The sequence below is a fragment of the Armigeres subalbatus genome, chromosome 3, assembly GCF_024139115.2.
Source record: "Armigeres subalbatus isolate Guangzhou_Male chromosome 3, GZ_Asu_2, whole genome shotgun sequence".
Taxonomy (NCBI): Eukaryota; Metazoa; Arthropoda; class Insecta; order Diptera; family Culicidae; genus Armigeres; species Armigeres subalbatus.
In genome coordinates this window covers 248,078,242-248,096,695 of record NC_085141.1, presented here as the reverse complement: position 1 = coordinate 248,096,695, position 18,454 = coordinate 248,078,242, and the positions used below count along the sequence as shown (strand labels likewise).

The following is an 18,454-nucleotide window of genomic DNA, read 5'->3' as shown; positions in this document are numbered from 1 at the left end:
CGAGCACGAGGACACGCCACATCGTCCCTTACGCCAAATGCCCGGATAAGCAGCCGAAATTCCCTGATCCCGAATCCTAAGCCCCGTCCATCCTTAAACATTGTAAACTAACCTCGAGTCACCACGAGTACGGTGGCTTCTACCCTTCTCTTACTAACTATATTATAAAATGATATTGATTGTATATATCACAAAGAACCATGGCTCCTTAAAGTGTCATACACGCCTGAGCCTACCAAATAAACAAATTTGGAAAAAGAAGGGAAATTCCTGATAGATAGGACGGAAGTGACTGCCAGGTGGAAGCAACACTTCGAGACATTTGTTGAACAGTGGAAGTGACGACGAATCGGTGAACATTTTAAACATTAGCCACGATGTACAAGCCTTAAACGAGTTGAAAAACAATAAGGCTGCGGGGAAAAACCTGCTCCCGGCTGAACTTCTCAAACATGGCAGTGAGTAGCTTTATGAAGTTCTGCACCATATTATGTCGAAATATTGGGAGACGAGGATTTTCCTGTTAGCTGGTTGGTCAGTCTGATTTGCTCTCTCTATAAGAAAAGGGCCAGACTGGAGTGCGCCACTTACCGAGGAATAACCCTGCTAAATGCGGCGTTCACAACTATGTCCCGTATTCTGTTCAACAGATTGATACCATCGTCGGCGAATACAAGGCTGGTTTTCGTGAGGGCCGATCAACGACGGTTCAAATATTTACCCAGAGACAAATCCTTGATAAAATCCGATCAGAAATTCTTCCTCCGAAAAATCCACGTCAAGTTAACAAAAACTGCACAAATCTGTTCAACAACTCCGCGTTAATTGACCTTTCCCGTAAACATTTTTTATACGCTCACTCGATTCTTTATTTTATTTATAGTCAACTTTCCCAATGAACCCATATTCTTAAAATTTAAAATAAAAAATCGAAAAAGTGCTGTTTTTCCAAGATTGGCCTAATATTTGCCTGACTTTGAACGAACATCGGAAGAATTTTTCAGACCGGTTCACACGTGCAGCACTTTTTCGGTTTTTGTTTCAGATTTGTTAAATAGTTAGAGGCCTCGAAAAAGATGGCTTCTTTAGAAAAGTTGACCTTGAATAAGCCAAAGAATTGACTGAGACGATAAAAGGAGATATAATTTTTGACGGGAAAGGTCAATTGGCAAGGTTAACCTTAAATAAAATAAAGAATCGATTGCGCGAATCAAAATTTTTGACGGGAAAGATCAATTGCCTTTCAATGAAATCTGTGCCATTTGCAACAGACTTTCATGCTCAATGATAGTTGTAAATGGTGTCAGGCCATTAGGCCGAACGGTCATTAGGCCGAATGGCCATTAGGCCGGATGGTCATTAGTCCGAACGGCCATAGGCCGAATGGCTATTAGGCTGAATTAGCTAAAAGGAGCAAAAGGTGAAAAATGAGAAGTTCTTTCTTCACCTTACCGCTTCTTCCTTCTCCCTTCTCGCATTTTCTCAATCTGTCTTCTTCCTTACCCCTTCTTCTTTTTTCCTCCTTCTTTCTTCCTTCTTCCCCCTTCACTCATCCTTCTTCCTTCTTCGTTCTTCCTTCTTCCTTCTTCCTTTTTCATCTTCCTTCTTCCTTTTTCCTTCTTTCTTCATTCGTTTTCCTTCTTCTTTCTTCCTTTTTCCTTCTTCCTTCTTCCTTCTTTCTTTTTCCTTCTTTCTTTTTCCTACTTCCGTTTTCCTTCTTTTTCTTATTTCTTCTTTTTTCTTCTTCTCTCTTCCTTCTTCCTTTTCCTTTTCCTTCTTCCCTCTTCCTCCTTCCTTCTTCCTGCTTCCCTCATCCATCCTTTTTCCTTCTTTCTTTTTCCTTCTTCCTTCTCCCTTCTTCCTTTTCCCTCTTCCTTTTTCCTTCTTCCTTCTTCCTTTTTCCTCCTTCCCTCATTCTTCATCCTTCTTTCTTCTTCCTTCGTCCTCCTCCTTTCTTCCTTATTATTTCTTCCTTCTTCCTTCCTCCTTCTTTCTTCTTCCTTCTTCCTTTTTACTTGTTCTTTTGGCCTTCTTGCTTCTTTCTTTCTCCTTCTTTCTTCTTCATTCTTCTTCCCTCTTTTCCCTCTTTTTTCTACCTTCTTTCTTCTTCCTTTCTTCTTCCTTCTTTCTCCCGTCTGCCTTTTCTTCTTCCTTCCTCCTTCTTCCTTTTTATTCTACCTTCTTCCTTTTTCTGTCTACCTCCTTTCTTCTTCCTTCTTCTTTCGTTTTCTTCCTTCTCCCGTCTTGTTTCTTTCTTTCTTCTTCCTTCTTCTATCTTGCTTCTTCCTTCTTCTTCTCCCGTCTTCCTTCTCCTTTCTTCCTTTTTCCTCCTACCTTCTTCCTTTTTCTGTCTTCCTTCTTTCTTCTTCCCTCTTCCTTCTACCTTCTTTCTTCTTCCTTCTTTTTTCCGTTTTCTTCCTTCTTTCTCCCGTCTTGCTTCTTTCTTTCTTCTTCCTTCTTCTTTCTTGCTTCTTCTTTCTTCCTTCTTCCTTCTTCTGTCTTCTTTCTTCCTTCTTTCCTTTTTACTTCTTCCATTCTACTTCTTCTTCACTTCGCACTACTCACTTCTACTCCCCAGTTCTCATTCGCCCTAATGACCGTTCGGCCTAATGACCATTCGGCCTAATGGCCTTCAGCCTAATGACCCAGCATCGTAGTAAATTATACACAAAAGATTTTAACTCGAAAGGAAACTCCGGAAAATCCGCCAGGAATGCTTTCGGAGATTCGAAAGATTATCCGGAAGTTTTTACGAGAATTCCTTCGAAAGTTCCTTCAGGAGATCCTTTGGAAGTTCCTTCGGGAATCCCTCCGGAAATTCCTCCGAAAATTCCTGCGGGAGAATTCCTGAAGAAACTTCCGCAGGAATTCGTGGAGGAATTTCCGGAAAAATGCGTGCAGGAAATTCCGGAGGAATTCTTGGATAAACTTGCGAAGGAGTTGCTGGAGTATCTTCCGAAGGAATTCCTGGAGGAACTTCCGAAGGAATTCCTGAAGGAACTTCCGAAGGAATTCTTGGAGAAAATTCCGAAGGATTTCTCGGAGGAACTTCCGGAGGAATTCCTGGGGGATCTTCCGGAGGAATTCCTGGAGGATGTTCTCATTCGAAAGTTCCACCAGAAACTCCTTCGGAAGTTCCTCCAATTCCTTCTGAAGTTCCTCCAGGAATTCTTGAAGATATTTTTCCGGGAATTCCTTAGGAAATTTTTTAAGGAAGTCCATTGAAAGTTCGTCCAGGAATTCGTTGGGAAGTTTTTCCGAGAATTTCTTAGGACGTTCCTCCGGAAATACCTTTGAAAGTTCCTTCGGGAATTCCTTCAATAGTTCCTTCGGGAATTCCTTCGAAAGTTCCCCCCGAGAATTTCCTTAAACGTTCCTTCGGAAGATTCTTCGGAAAACCCTTCAGGATTCCCTCTGGAAGTTTCTCCAGGAATTCCTTCGGAAGTTCCTTTAGGAATTTCTCCGAAAATTCTTCCGAAAAATGTTCCAGGAATTCTTCCGGAAGATCCTACAGGCATTCCTCTGGAAGTTTCTCCTGGCATTTCTGAGGAAGTTCTTAAAGGATTTCCTCCGGAAATCCCTCCGAAAATTCCTGCGGGAGAAGTCCTGGAGAAACTTTCGGAGGAATTGCTGGAGGAGCTTTCGGAGGAAATGCTGGAGGATCTCCCAAAGGAATTCCTGGAGGGACTTCCGTAGGACTTCCTGAAGGAACTTCTGGAGGAATTCCTGGAGGAACTTATGGAGGAATTCCTGGACGAACTTCTGGAGGAATTCCTGAAAGGGACTTCCGGAAGAACTTCTGGAGGAATTTCTTGAGAAATTTTTGGAGGAATTCCTGACGGAACGTCCGGAGGAATTCCCGGAGGAACTTCCGGAGGAATTCCTGGAAGAACTTTCGAAGGAATTGCTGGAGGAACTTCAGAAGAAACTTCTGACGGTATTCCTGGAGGAACTTCCGAGGGAATTCCCGGAGGGACTTCTGAAGGAATTCCTGGAGAAATTTCCGAAGAAACTTCTGACGATATTCCTAGAGGAACTTCCGAAGGAATTCCCGGAGGAACTTTCGAAGGAATTCCCTGAAGAACTTCCGAAGTAACACTTGGAGGAGCTTTCGAAGGAATTCCCGGAGGGACTTCTGAAGGAATTCCTGGAGAAACTTTCGAAGGTATTCCTGGTGGAGCTTCCTGGAGGATCTTTCGAAGGAATTCCTGGAGGAACTTTCGAAAAAAATTCCAGGAGGAAATTCCGAAGGAATTCCTTGATGGCATTCCGAAGGAATTCCAGGAGGAATTTCCAAAAGAATTCCAGAAGAAATTTCCGAAGGAGTTCCTAGAGAAACTTCCGAAAAAAACTTTCGAAGAAATTTCTGGAAGAACTCTCGAGGAATTGTTAGAGGAACTTTCGAAGGAATTCTTCTTCTAGATAGATTCCTGGGGGACTTCGGGGAGGAATTCTTGAAGAAATTTCTGAAGGAACTTGCGGAGGAATTCTTGGAGGAACTTTCGGAAGAATTCCTGGAGATTCCTCCGGATTTCCGGAGGAATTAATGGAAGAGCTTCCGGAGGAATTTCTGGAGAAGTTTCCGAAGGAATTCCTGAAAGATCTTTCGACGGAATTCCTGGAGGAACTACCGGAGGAATTCCTGAAGGACTTTCTGAAGGAATTCCTGGATGTCTTTCCGAATGAATTCCTGGAGAAATTTTCGGAGGAATTTCCGAAGAAAATTCTTTCCTAGAGGAACTTCCGAAAAAAAGCAAGGAGAAACTTTCGAAGAAAATTCTGGAGGAACTCCTGAGGAATTTTTGAAGGAACTTTCGAAGAAATTCCTAGAGCAACTTCGGAAGGCCTGGAGGTACTTCCGAAGGAATTCCTGGAATAACTGCCGACAGAGTTTCTGGAGTAACTTGAAGAAATGTCTGAAGAAATTTCTGAAGGAACGTGCGGCCGGAAGAACTCCTGGAGGTTCTTACTGAGGTACTATAGTGGGATTTCCTGAAGGAATTCTTTGAGCAATTTCCGAAGGAATTAATGAAAGAACTTCCGGAGGAATTCCTGGAGGACTTTCCGAAGGAATTCCTGGAGAACTTTCCGAAGGAATTCCTGGAGAACTTTCTGGAGGAATTCCTTGAAGAACTTCCAGAGGAATTCCTAGATATTTTTAGAGTTATTCTTTGGAAATTTCACTCGTCGCAGACGATTGAGGAACACATCGTACGAGGCCCGCAGGTGCTCTTGTGTTATTTTACCAGAGGCCACTAGATGTCGCTGCCATGATGTTTTAGAAGAGCCGCGGCCTCCAAAATACTCCTGGCAGTGAAATGCATAAGGTATGTGTCAAGCGAACTCGCTGGCCGCTCTTAGCTGAAAACCCCTTTGCTGGGGTTTCTTCACTTGTTCAGCCGGCGTCTTATACTGTCGTAAGACGCAATCCCTAGTATAAAAAAAACGACGTGTCAACGGTTCGACGACGTTTTGTAGAACCAATACCCAATATGTATTTTGTATTATATTCGGTACGGTGATCATCATAAGACAGAGAGCACAGCGCCTTTTTCTATCTCAGACAACCAGATGAAAGAATCGTGGGTTTTTTTTATCAATGTCGCATGAAAAACAGTCGTTAAAAGATGTGCTCTATTTTAAAATTAAAATTTCTAAATTATTTTTATAGATATATATGCGAAGAATAGTGACTAGTCGACAAATTAATCAAATTTCTTTAATTCGTCGGGTTAAAAGTGGAAATAAACATAAAAATAAAGCAGATATTGCACACTTTCAGCCCTGTCAAGAGACAAATATTATTTGAGATTTTTGTGACATGTCATTCATTTTTCGCGTTTCTATAGATATTGAAAGGGGCAGATATGTAAACATCGCGTGACATCTCACATTGAAAATTAAAAATCCAGTACTGGTTATATTACTTTTACTCACTTATGTAGAAATTCAATTGCCGGACCCTGTATTCGGAAACCAATAACGACAAAAAAATGTTAACTTCTCAACTGTCAAAACCCGTATGCATTGTGGGTAGAGTTTCCATTTCCCGGTCATTTTCGTTGTCCCGGGATTCGGGATGAACTTGTTCCTATATCCCGGGAAATCCCGGGATCCCGGGATTTTTCGATGTTTCCTTAGAAAACTTATTTTTTTTATTTAAAAACGATTTTATTCAATGTTCAGGGGTAAAGTTCTAATTTTAGAAAGACCAGATAATATTGAGTTCAAATTGGAACTGAATATAATTCTAATTTGAATCGATTCTTTCGAAAAAAAAACGACTTCAAGAAGTAAATAATATTTACGTTATTCTCGGAAGGTAGAGTACCTTTTGGAATATATGATTGCCGAGTCTGAGAAAAAGGGTTCGCTGGCGGTTGAAGGTGGCTTGACTGTTTGCACTGTTTTGAATATGCGTTCAATACCCTAAATACGAAAGATGGAAGATGCGCAGTAGAATCGATAATTCTCAGGTATGTGATTTTGTAAACAAAGATTCAAACGTTGATTCGACCAATCTGATGACACTCTCACGCAAACCAATACCACCAACAGGTAGCCGAAGGCTTCCCCTGCCTGTCTGTGGTGATGATTTGCGTGGGAGTGCCATCAGATTCGACTAATCGACGTTTGAAACTTTATTTACAAAATCACATACGTCCTTTTGAATAAGTACCCGAGAATTATCGATAAATCAACGAGTACTCTATAACGATAAGGTTAAATCAACGCTCACCTTATCTTCAACAAAACATCATCGTACAACCTTTATCGTTATCGAAGTAGGCGACGATAATTTATCGATTAACCACCCTGGAACAGATTATGGTCCAGGAAGATTTAGGATCTTAAACATAGTGTCGATGGATTATCTACAGAAACTTAATCACAATTCGGGATCCATGGATCGGGCGCATAAGTTTCGTGGCATCGTGGGATCATGCATTGGCTGCGAAAGTCATGGGTAGCGCCGTACAGAATTTAGTGGGAGGTTCGAACTTTCTGTAGTTTACTTGTTGGTTAGCATGAGTCCAAGCGAAGCTTTGGCCAGGAGATGGTCAGCAGCAAGAACCAAAAAACCCTGATTAATCCACCTAGCGGTGATGGTGCCTTTCTCGTGCATTATAAAAATAGTATTTTGGCCATTACTTTTGAGCCCATAGTCCGATCTGGCCAATTTTCAATAGGAAACAATGGGAGAGTATTCTGCGTCGAGTGCAACATGTTGCGAGTAAATCGGTTAAGGATAAGTGCCTGAAAAATGAGTGATATTTTTTTACTCCTTTTTTTGATCAAAAAAAGTGGTATTTTGGCCATAACTTCCGAGCCCATAGCCCGATCTGACCAATTTCCAAATCCAGCGTCGAATGCAACTTGTTGCGAGTAAATCGGTTAAGGATAAGTACCTGAAAAATGAGTGACATTTTTTTACTCATTTTTTCTATAAAAAAGTGGAATTTTGGCCATAACTTCCGATCCCATAGTCCGATCTGACCAATTTTCAATAGGAAACATCGGTAGAGTATCCTGCGTCGAGTGCAACATGTTGCGAGTAAATCGGTTAAGGATAAATGCCTGAAAAATGAGTGACATTTTTTCACTCATTTTTTTAATAAAAAAAGTGGTATTTTGGCCATAACTTCCGAGCCCATAATCCGATCTGACCAATTTTCAATAGGAAACAATGGTAGAGTATCCTGCGTCGAATGCAACTTGTTGCGAGTAAATCGGTTAAGGATAAGTACCTGAAAAATGAGTGACATTTTTTTTTGGGTGAGTGCGCACAGACACACACACACACACACACACACACACACACACACACACACACACACACACACACACACACACACACACACACACATACACACAGACATCACCTCAATTCGTCGAGCTGAGTCGATCGGTATATAACACTATGGGTCTCCGGGCCTTCTATAAAAAGTTTGTTTTTGAAGCGATCATATAGCCTTTACCGTATACTTAGTATACGAGAAAGGCAAAAATAGGTAGAGCATCTGGGTCGGACCACTTGTACTTGCGCATTTGCTGGAAAGTTGGTTGTACGGACGTCGATTGGAAGGACATGAATTGGATCAAGAATTGTTTTGGAGGCAAGAAGCTCAGGAAGACTGCCTTAATGTTGGATGGCGCGAGGAGATTAGCAAGATGAATATCAGATAGTGTACACAACCTCGCTGTATACCGGAGATGGGTAGGAAGCAGGCGCCAAATAGATGTAGCTGATCTTGTACTGTAGATACTTGTCGTCTAATTAATAGAGAGCTGTAGCTGCTGGAAAAAGTATCAGTCAGTTGCCCTCCATTGAGTGGTATAAGGGAATCTAATATTTTTTGCGAAGGTGTTCTATTAACTATCTCCGATATTTTCAAGTCTGTTCCTCTCTTAATAATTTAATAACAAGATGATATTGATTGTGCATCACAAAAAACTTTGGCTCCGTATACATGCCTGAGCCTACCAAATAAACAAACTTGAAAAAAAAAAAAAGTTTGATGGGAGGTATAAAAATATGAGATGAGTTTATCACCTAAGTTGGGTTTCGCGTTCAAAACAAATAACTTTTGTAAGAAGAAAAATTACACTGTTTGCGAAACAGTATTTTTTGTCCCGGGATTTTCGGGATTCAAAAATAATATCCCGGGAATCGGGAAATCCCGAATTTTCCTAAATCCCGGGATTTTTTGTCCCGGGATGTCCCGGGATAGAAACTCTAATTGTGGGTTGCTTATCCATTTTGCGTTTTCAAACGGATTACAAAACGCAAACTAAAACCTAAGCGAAAGATATCCATTGTGCTCCGGCATTTAGGTAATTTTGATTGCCAAAACTCAGCTGAACAATTTCGAGATTTGCACAGCCGACTGCTCGGCAACATGTTCTTTTGGAAGTTCAGCAAAGGAATGCCGAAAATCAGCTGAACATTTTTTGTTGCCAGGCAACCTAACATTTTGTTAGCTGAAGCTCGGTTAAAATGCCCAAAACCCAAAACCAATATAGTAGGTATCACAGTAGAGGTCGATAAATGAAACTAAGTGTGACGTTCTTCTAGCCTATCCATTAACTAGTTTCATTTTAGCCATTCAAAAAAAACTAAATTCTATTTCCGCCAATCGCCAAATCTTCTCGCAACCTCCGCATGAATGAAACTGATTCACAAATGGGCTGTATCGTAAATCGTAACCGGTAGCCCTTCACGATTCAAGATGCTCCCGTCGAATAGACGAATCCGCCTTCGCCATAAATAATTGGCCCTATAGCCAGAGAACTGTTTTTAATGTGCGCGCCGCCGTTCGTTCAGTAGTGGTGTCGGCGTAACATCAAAAGGTCTCGAACTCACATTTCAAATATGTACAGAAAAAAAACACTGCCTCCGAGCAACGACGACGGCGGCGACGTGCCATGCGGGTAGTGAATTCGAGCGAAGGTTATGCCGCGTGTTCAATCAGATTTCAAATCTCGGCTTTCTGGTGGTTGCTTTTTCATATCTACATTTGGTATTTGATCCAATGGCATTTAGTAATCATTATCGTGCGAACGTTTGGTCAAACGATCATTTTCGATCAAATGTTCCTTCGATCGAAGATGCTTTCGACCAAATGTCGATTATTCCGGATGCATACGTACTCTGCCTGATTTCAGTTCAAGGGAGATGTTGTTGTGGTTGCTGTTGCTGCAGCTGGCGGTCAATGAACGGAAACCGGTTCGGCGTTGTTGGTCCTTACCTGCAAATAAAGTCAAGAAGGAGAAAGACGAGAATCTGGTTAGTGTGCTTCCAGTTGTTTCTGGTGTGGTATTTTATTGTAGGACGTGCTGTTGTTGTCTGTCATTTCTTTGTTTCGAGCTTGCTTAGTAGATGGATTCTTTGCCTGCCTACCGGGCTTCGATTGATGATGACTGCTGAAAGAGGATTGTCTGTCCGACTGAGAAGGTGAACCACGCGGGAAGGTAGCCACATTATCGGTTGGGATTAGACCGAGAAGGGCTCGGAAGGGGCGATGGGATTGTCTCGAGGTTTGCTTTGTTTTGAAAGCTTGAATGGCTTCATGACGGGTCATTTGTCAGAGTATTGAAGGTTGTGTCATAACACTGCACTGCGCTTTGTGCTAGTGCGGAACCTTACGAGCTCTAATAAAGAACGTTGTAGCGCCGCCGTCCCAAATTGAATCACACGATCTGATCAATACACAAACATTGGAACGGTAGTAAACGCTAATAAATGCCGCCACGCAACCCTGACCGCAAAAAAATAGCACGATTCGAACACAACTCGGAACCGGCTGCCACTCAAACTGCACACTGCTGCAAGCGAGTATAGTCGTCGTCTACCCGACATCATGATAAACATCATCCAACAACTACCCAATCACAGCCTTGTCCTTGCTCCCTTTTTTGGAGCTCCAAGCAGAACTCATATATTGTTATTGTTGTAAGCCATGCCACGAACCGGAGCGAATTGCATCACTGGCTGCAGCCGTCATCGCCGTCATTGTGGGGGTTAAGGTGGTCAAAAATCGAAAATTGATGCTTTCTCGATACTTCATATGGATTGATTTAGAATTATTTATTAATTTATTTGATTTTATTGAAAATTAAGAATTACGGACACAACTGAATCATATTAATATATATTTATATACATACGGATTCGCTAAGAGGACTTGAAATCTAGAAATATATCCAGTAGAGTGGGGCGTCATGGTCATTTTTTCAAATCAATGGTTTTTCGAAGCTATTCTGGGTCCTGAACAACTGTGCAGAATTTGGGACCGATTGGTTGCTTCCTCGCTTTCCGCATCGCGTTTGGAGTTTGTATGGAAATTAGTATGGGAAAACGTATATTTTTGCATTTCTACTACTAGAGGTTTCAGTTCATCGTAAACCAAGTTGCACATTGCGTTAAAGTATAACCCAAAGGATGACGAAAAACTTTGCTGAAGAAGGCACGTTGCTGGAACGTCCACGAAAAAAGTTATAACGCTTCGAACATTGAGTGTTCAAACCATAGGCAAAAAATCGTTTATTCTGCCAGCACTGCCATACTACGTAGACCAATAATTTAACTGAGTGTTATATAAAAGTAATTGATTTTATAGGGCTTTAGAGCTAATGGGAGCTATCCGGAATCATTTCACAAGGAAAAAAATCCGACAAGAAGGAAGATGGGTTTTGCCCATCGATAACCATAGGTTGTCCGATAGTGCTGGCAGAAACATTGATTTCTTGCATATGGTTTAAACAATCACTTTTCGAAACGTAATAACATTTTTTGTAGGCCTTCTAGCTACGTGCCTTCTTCGGCAAAGTCTTTCGGCATCTTCCAGACTATATGCTAACGTATTGAGTCACGTGATTGACGATAAATTGAAGCTACTAGGAGCAAACATGCAAAAATGTACGTTTTCCCATACTAATCTTCATATAAATTTAAAACGCGATGCGGCATGCGAGGTTGCAACCAATCGAGCCCATATTTTGCACATTTGATTGGGGTCCCACAACGATTCAGAAAAACCTTGATCTCACTTGATCGGACGAAGTTTGCGTTTTTCCATACAACTGCTCCCCACTCTAATATCCAAGTTTTTTTATGCAGTTGGAACTTATTTAGAAAAGTTTTTAAAAAGCGCCAATTGGGTCAATTACTGCTGAACCTTATATTTGAAACACCGTCCGATCCTCCTAGTCCATTGATACCAACATTCAGAAGACTTGAATAAAAATTTTGGATGCTTTCAAGACATTCATTCGAGTAAAAGACCAGATGAACTTGAACATGCATAGATCTGTAGATCTGACTTTTGCTGGACTGTCGCGCATTATCTTCCTGCGATCTCTGTCTTTTATAGATGGTTAGATCCTGCTACTACCGTTCACTAATTTTCCGTCGTTAGAGCACTGGAAACGAACACTTTAGGTGAGAATTGCATTGTTATCATTTTCTTGAACAAACAAGCAAGAAAAATATAGTTCCGTCGGCTGTGACTGGTTAGATCGAACTCTAAAAGTAAAGTGCGGCAGACTGGATTCGAACCGTGGACGTCGCGGTCGGAAGGCCGGTATATAGACTACTCGACGCTTTAGTTCTAGTTTGGCATTACTTCGAAACAAGGATGTTACGATCATTTAGTAGTTTGTCAATAACTCATTCCAGAAGCTGAATTTCAAAATATGTTGTATGGTGGACTTCTACACGCAAAAAAAAAGCGTTCATGAATTCGTGAACTAACGAGTTCACGGTGTATTTTTTCGTGAACAACAATCACGGATTCGGGAATATAGTCACGTTTTCAGGAACGTTCTGGAAAACGTGACTGGTGTTCCCGAATCCGTGATTGTTGTTCACGAAAAAATACACCGTGAACTCGTTAGTTCACGAATTCAAGAACGCTTTTTTTTGCGTGTAGTGCGAAGGTTTTTCTGCAACTCTGCCTTATGGTTCGTTGTTTGAATTTCACTAGTAACGGAGTTATAGCTATAGTTTCAGTAACTTAGACTAAATGATAACAAAATTCCAATCATTTAGTTTGAGTTACTGCAACTAGCGATCTAACTCCGTTATTAGTTAAATTCTAATAATGAACCAATAGGCAAAGTTGTAAAAAACTTAAAGGTGCAGCCCAATCGGGTTGTACGCAAAGGTGTCGTTGAACTACGTAGCTGTACGTAATGTACAGATTTTCAACTTTTCTGTTCGATGAGCAAGAGTTTTTCAAGCCCGGGGTAAATCTGTTTTCGTTGTTTATCCTGTGCTCCTGAGATTGAGTGAGCATTGCGTACCCTGGTGATGTACATTGGGTTCTGTTTTTACACGATTTACATTTTCTCAACTTTGCACTCTTCCTAAATGTTTAACGCATATTAATTATCATGTGATTTATCTTTGATTTATGCTAGATTTTTTGAAACATTTGGCAAAGATGTAGAGAGAACATTGCTTGTAGCGACCAAACGATAGAATCGTGTCACGGCGATGAAATCGCTAAGGTCTGGGGGAGCCTTATTGATATTAATTATTATTCCTTCACGTGAGTTGCGTCGGACTTTGCGTTTCTCCGGCAGACACTTAGGAATCAGCAAAAACGAGCCGAAGAAAGTTTCCTAGAATGCATCCACTGCAGTAGCGAAGAAGATTCCGGACCCATCTACTGGCATTAATAGACGTAAGCGAGAAAATGCCCAACACCAACGAAAGAAAACGCGCGTGCAAGTTATCAGAAATGAACTGCACCTACTAAAAGCCCTGTAAGTTGCAATGATTTGACGTCTATGCTGGCTTGACGTTTCCAGTTAGCCTTGCGAACAAAGCCACAGAATCTGGAGATGGCGAGATCGATTCTTAATCCTATCTAGGATGTTTTCGGGTGGGAAACATTCTCGACACCCTGGGCATAGTGTATTTGTCACGCAAGATACATACTAATTAATAACTAAAGAAATGCTAATAGATTACTAAGAAAAGCAGGCCAAGTTCCAGTTGGAATGTAGTGCTTAGGAAGAAGAAGCTTGCGATGCACTTATGAGGTTGACTGATTCACAAAAATCGATTGCTAAACTGTTATAGCAAGTAAATAATCTTACATAAATATTGTCACTGTCACCGACACACTGGAAACGGTTTTCACGCGGAGGATATGGGCCGCGTAAATTAAAACTACGTAAAAAACGCGTAAATCCCAAAATATGTCTGAATGATCCACGGAAGTCCCGAAATTTGAGTGAAAAAAATCGGATGAAAAACGATTCGTGTAAAAAAAAAAACCGCGTAAAAAATGACTTCAGTGTACATTGGGTATGAAGCGTTGACTCTTCCTTGATCGAATGGTCCAAGAAAATTGAAAATCTATCGAGAAACGGCTGAGATATTAACTATCAAAGTCTATCATGTTTTCGTGACGTTTTTCGATTTTTTGCAATCGTGAAGTGTACCCCAATATAGAAAAGACAAACGAAGTTCTACGTCCTCCGGAAGTTTCTCCAGGAATTCCTCCGAAAGTTCCTCCAGGAATTCCTCCGGAAGTTCCTCCGGAAGTTCCTCCAAGAATTCCTCCGGAAGTTCCTCCAGGAATTCCTCCGGAAGTTCCTCCAGGAATTCCTCCGGAAGTTCCTCCAGGAATTCCCCCGGAAGTTCCTCCAGGAATTCCTCCGGAAGTTCCTCCAGGAATTCCTCCGGAAGTTCCTCCAGGAATTCCTCCGGAAGCTCCTCCAGGATTTTCTCCGGAAGTTCCTCCAGGAATTCCTCCGGAAGTTCCTCCAGGAATTCCTCCGGAAGTTCCTCCAGGAATTCCTCCGGAAGTTCCTCCAGGAATTCCTCCGGAAGTTCCTCCAGGAATTCCTCCGGAAGTTCCTCCAGGAATTCCTCCGGAAGTTCCTCCAGGAATTCCTCCGGAAGTTCCTCCAGGAATTCCTCCGGAAGTTCCTCCAGGAATTCCTCCGGAAGTTCCTCCAGGAATTCCTCCGGAAGTTCCTGCAGGAATTCCTCCGGAAGTTCCTCCAGGAATTCCTTCGGAAGTTCCTTCAGGAATTCCTCCGGAAGTTCCTTCAGGAATTCCTCCGGAAGTTCCTTCAGGAATTCCTCCGGAAGTTCCTTCAGGAATTCCTCCGGAAGTTCCTTCAGGAATTCCTCCGGAAGTTCCTCCTGGAATTCCTCCGGAAGTTCCTCCAGGAATTCCTCCGGAAGTTCCTCCAGGAATTCCTCCGGAAGTTCCTCCAGGAATTCCCCGGGAAGTTCCTCCAGGAATTCCCCGGGAAGTTCCTCCAGGAATTCCCCGGGAAGTTCCTCCAGGAATTCCCCGGGAAGTTCCTCCAGGAATTCCCCGGGAAGTTCCTCCAGGAATTCCCCGGGAAGTTCCTCCAGGAATTCCCCGGGAAGTTCCTCCAGGAATTCCCCGGGAAGTTCCTCCAGGAATTCCTCCGGAAGTTCCTCCAGGAATTCCTCCGGAAGTTCCTCCAGGAATTCCCCAGGAAGTTCCTCCAGGAATTCCCCAGGAAGTTCCTCCAGGAATTCCCCAGGAAGTTCCTCCAGGAATTCCCCAGGAAGTTCCTCCAGGAATTCCCCAGGAAGTTCCTCCAGGAATTCCCCAGGAAGTTCCTCCAGGAATTCCCCAGGAAGTTCCTCCAGGAATTCCCCAGGAAGTTCCTCCAGGAATTCCCCAGGAAGTTCCTCCAGGAATTCCTCCGGTTAGTTCCTCCAGGAATTCCCCCGGGAAGTTCCTCCAGGAATTCCCCCGGGAAGTTCCTCCAGGAACTCCTCCGGATGTTCCTCCAGGAATTCTTCCGGAAGTTCCTCCAGGAATTCCTCCGGAAGTTCCTCCAAAAATTCCTCCGGAAGTTCCTCCAGGAATTCCTCCGGAAGTTCCTCCAGGAATTCCTCCGGAAGTTCCTCCAGGAATTCCTCCGGAAGTTCCTTCAGGAATTCCACCAGAAATTCATTCAAGAATACACAGGAAATTGCTCCGAATTTTCACGAAAAATTCATCCAAAAATTCACGAGATATTCTTCATTATTTCTACGAATAATTAATTCAAATTTTCACGAAAAAATCTACAGAATATTCATGTGATTTGACGCGATTTTGAATTTTCATTCGGACATACACGGGAAATAATGTCCTGAATTATTCATCTGATTTTTCTAAAAAAAATTCATGGGAAATTGATCCGAACTTTCAACAGAAATTCATCGGGAGTTCCACGAGAAAATTAAACATCGAGAAATTCACCCGATTTTTTACGGAAAGTTCATCCGAATTCACTTGGGAAATACACCTGAAATTAATTCGAATTTCCATGGGAAACTATCCTGGAAAGTTAATCCGGAAATGCACGGGAAATCCATACAAGTTTTCACGGAAAATTCAATAAAAATCCAACGAAAAATTCGTCCGAATTTTCAAGAGAAATTCATTTCAATTTCGATATCAGACCTTTTGGTCGAAGGCTTTTTGACGGAATGCCATTTGGCGTATTCTTGAAAAAAATTACTCAAATTGTGAGTAGGGATAAGAGAGAAAGTTAGTAGTGTCAACTGCCCAGTTTGAAGTGAGAAGCGATGAATTGAACATTTCTCACTTCCCACTTCACATCTCAAAAGAAATACGAAGTGTGAAGTCGGAAGTGATAAATGAGAAGTGAAATGTGAGAAGTAAAAAATGTGAAGTGAGAAGTGCGAAGTGAGAAGTAAGACGTGAAAAATGACAACAAAATGACAAAAATGAAAAACAATTCATTCAAATTTTCACGGAAAAATCTACAGAATATTCATGTGATTTGACGCGATTTTGAATTTTCATTCGGACATACACGGGAAATAATTTCCTGAATTATTCATCTGATTTTTCTAAAAAAAAAGCATGGGAAATTGATCCGAACTTTCAACAGAAATTCATCGGGAGTTCCACGAGAAAATTAAACATCGAGAAATTCACCCGATTTTTTACGGAAAGTTCATCCGAATTCACTTGGGAAATACACCTGAAATTAATTCGAATTTCCATGGGAAACTATCCTGGAAAGGTAATCCGGAAACAAGTTTTCACGGAAAATTCAATTAAAATCCCACGAAAAATTCGTCCGAATTTTCAAGAGAAATTCATTCCAATTTCGATGTCAGACCATTTGGTCGAATATTTTTTGACGGAATGCCATTTGGCTGTATTCTTGAAAAAAATAACTCAAATTGTGAGTAGGGATAAGAGAGAAAGTTAGTAGTGACAACTGCCCAGTTTGAAGTGAGAAGCGATGAATTGAACATTTCTCACTTTCCACTTCACATCTCACAAGAAATACGAAGTGTGAAGTCGGAAGTGATAAATGAGAAGTGAAATGTGAGAAGTAAAAAATGTGAAGTGAGAAGTAAGACGTGAAAAATGAAAAGCGATTAATGAGAGGCAGAAGTGAGAAGTGAGATGTATGATGAGATAAGTGAGAAGTATGAGTCGAGAAGTAAGAAGTAAATTATACGAGAAATGAGATGCGAAAAGTGAGAAGTGGAAAATTTGAAATAAGGAGTGAGAAGTGAATAGTAAATGAAGAAAAAAGAGAAAAGAGAATTGTTTATTGAGGAGTGAGAAGCGAGAAGGGGTAAGTGAGACATAAGAAGTAAGAAATGAAAAGTGAGAAGTGGGTAATTAGGAATGAGCGTGAATAGCCAGAAGTGAGGAATAAGAAGTGAGAAGTGAGAAACTAGAATCGAAAAATGAACAATTAATCCTTATTCCATCCTCCTTCCTTTACTTTCTTATTTCTTTTTCTTCTTCACTTCTCGTCTTTCTTACCCACGGTGTCTCTATGAAGGAATATTATTTGAAAAAATCAGAAACCTGAAACCCTGAAACACCCACCACGCGAAAGTATATAGTCTTCTCTTTCATGTCGTTGGTCAATCAAAATGTTCTATCGGAGGATCTAGAACAATTTTTTTTTATTTTTTCCCGATATTTTCAATGCAAACTCCATATGAATACCTACTATTCACCATCAAACTCACCTGCACCAAAAATGTATTGAAAAATGACCCCCGATAGATCATTTTATAATTGCACTTGTGGGTGCTTTCAGAGATATTGATTTTTTGAAAATAAGTCTCTTTGGACAAAGACACCGTGTCTCTTTTCCGTTTTCCTTCTTTCGTCTTTTTCTATCTTATTTTCGTTCTACTTTCGCCCATCTTGCTCCATCCTTCTTTTGTTTTCTTTCTTCCTTCATCGCTTCTTATTCGTCACTACTTACTTCTTACTTCTAACTTCTCACTTTTCACTTTCTACCTATCACATATGACTTCTCACCACGCATTGTATATTCTTAATTCTTGAATTACAAACTTCTTATATGTGTGAAGTCGGAAGTGATAAATGAGAATTAAGATTGAGATTCTAAAGTGTGAGAAATGAAAAATGTGAACTGGGGAGGTAAGAAGTAGGAAGCAAGAAGTAAAAAGTGAGAAATGATGAATAAGCTGCGGGAAGTGAGAAGTGAAAAGTTAGAAATAAGGAGTGATAAGTGAATAGTAAATGATGAGAAATGAGAAAAGAGAATTTAAAATTGAGGAGTGAGAAGCCGGAAGGGATAAGTGAGAAAAGAGAAGAAGATCTGAAAAGTGAGAAGTGGGAAGTAAGGAATGAACGTAAATAGCTGAAGTGAGGAATGAGAAGTGAAAAGTGAGAAATTAGAATTGAAAACTGAACAATTAATCCTTATTTTATCCTCCTTCCTGTCATTCTTCTTTGTTTCGTCTTTCTTCCCTCTTCCTTCTTCCGTCTTCTTTCCATCTTATTTCTTCTACCTTCGTCAATCTTGCTTCGTCCTTCCTATGTTTTCTTTCTTCCTTGTTCGCTTCTTATTTGTCACTACTCACTTCTTACTTCTAACTTCTCATTTTTCACTGTCTACCCATCACACCTCACTTCTCGTCACGCATTTTATATTCTTA

At 41.1% G+C, this 18,454-nt stretch overlaps 1 protein-coding gene across 3 annotated transcripts in view; it reads right to left on the bottom strand.

The window, feature by feature from the left end:
- LOC134223259 (zinc finger protein jing homolog) overlaps positions 1 to 18,454 on the bottom strand; it is a 443,857-nt gene that overhangs the window by 82,675 nt on the left and 342,728 nt on the right. The window contains exons 1-2 of one of the 3 annotated variants that reach the window (XM_062702407.1): positions 9,902 to 10,334; positions 9,652 to 9,749 (exon numbers count right to left, since the gene is read on the bottom strand). The exons of 1 other annotated variant lie outside the window; for it this stretch is intronic. The gene's annotated coding sequence lies outside the window, so the exon portion shown is untranslated. Of the gene's footprint in view, positions 1 to 9,651; positions 9,750 to 9,901; positions 10,335 to 18,454 lie in introns of those variants that run through there. One more of the 3 variants, XM_062702410.1, reaches the window with a different exon arrangement.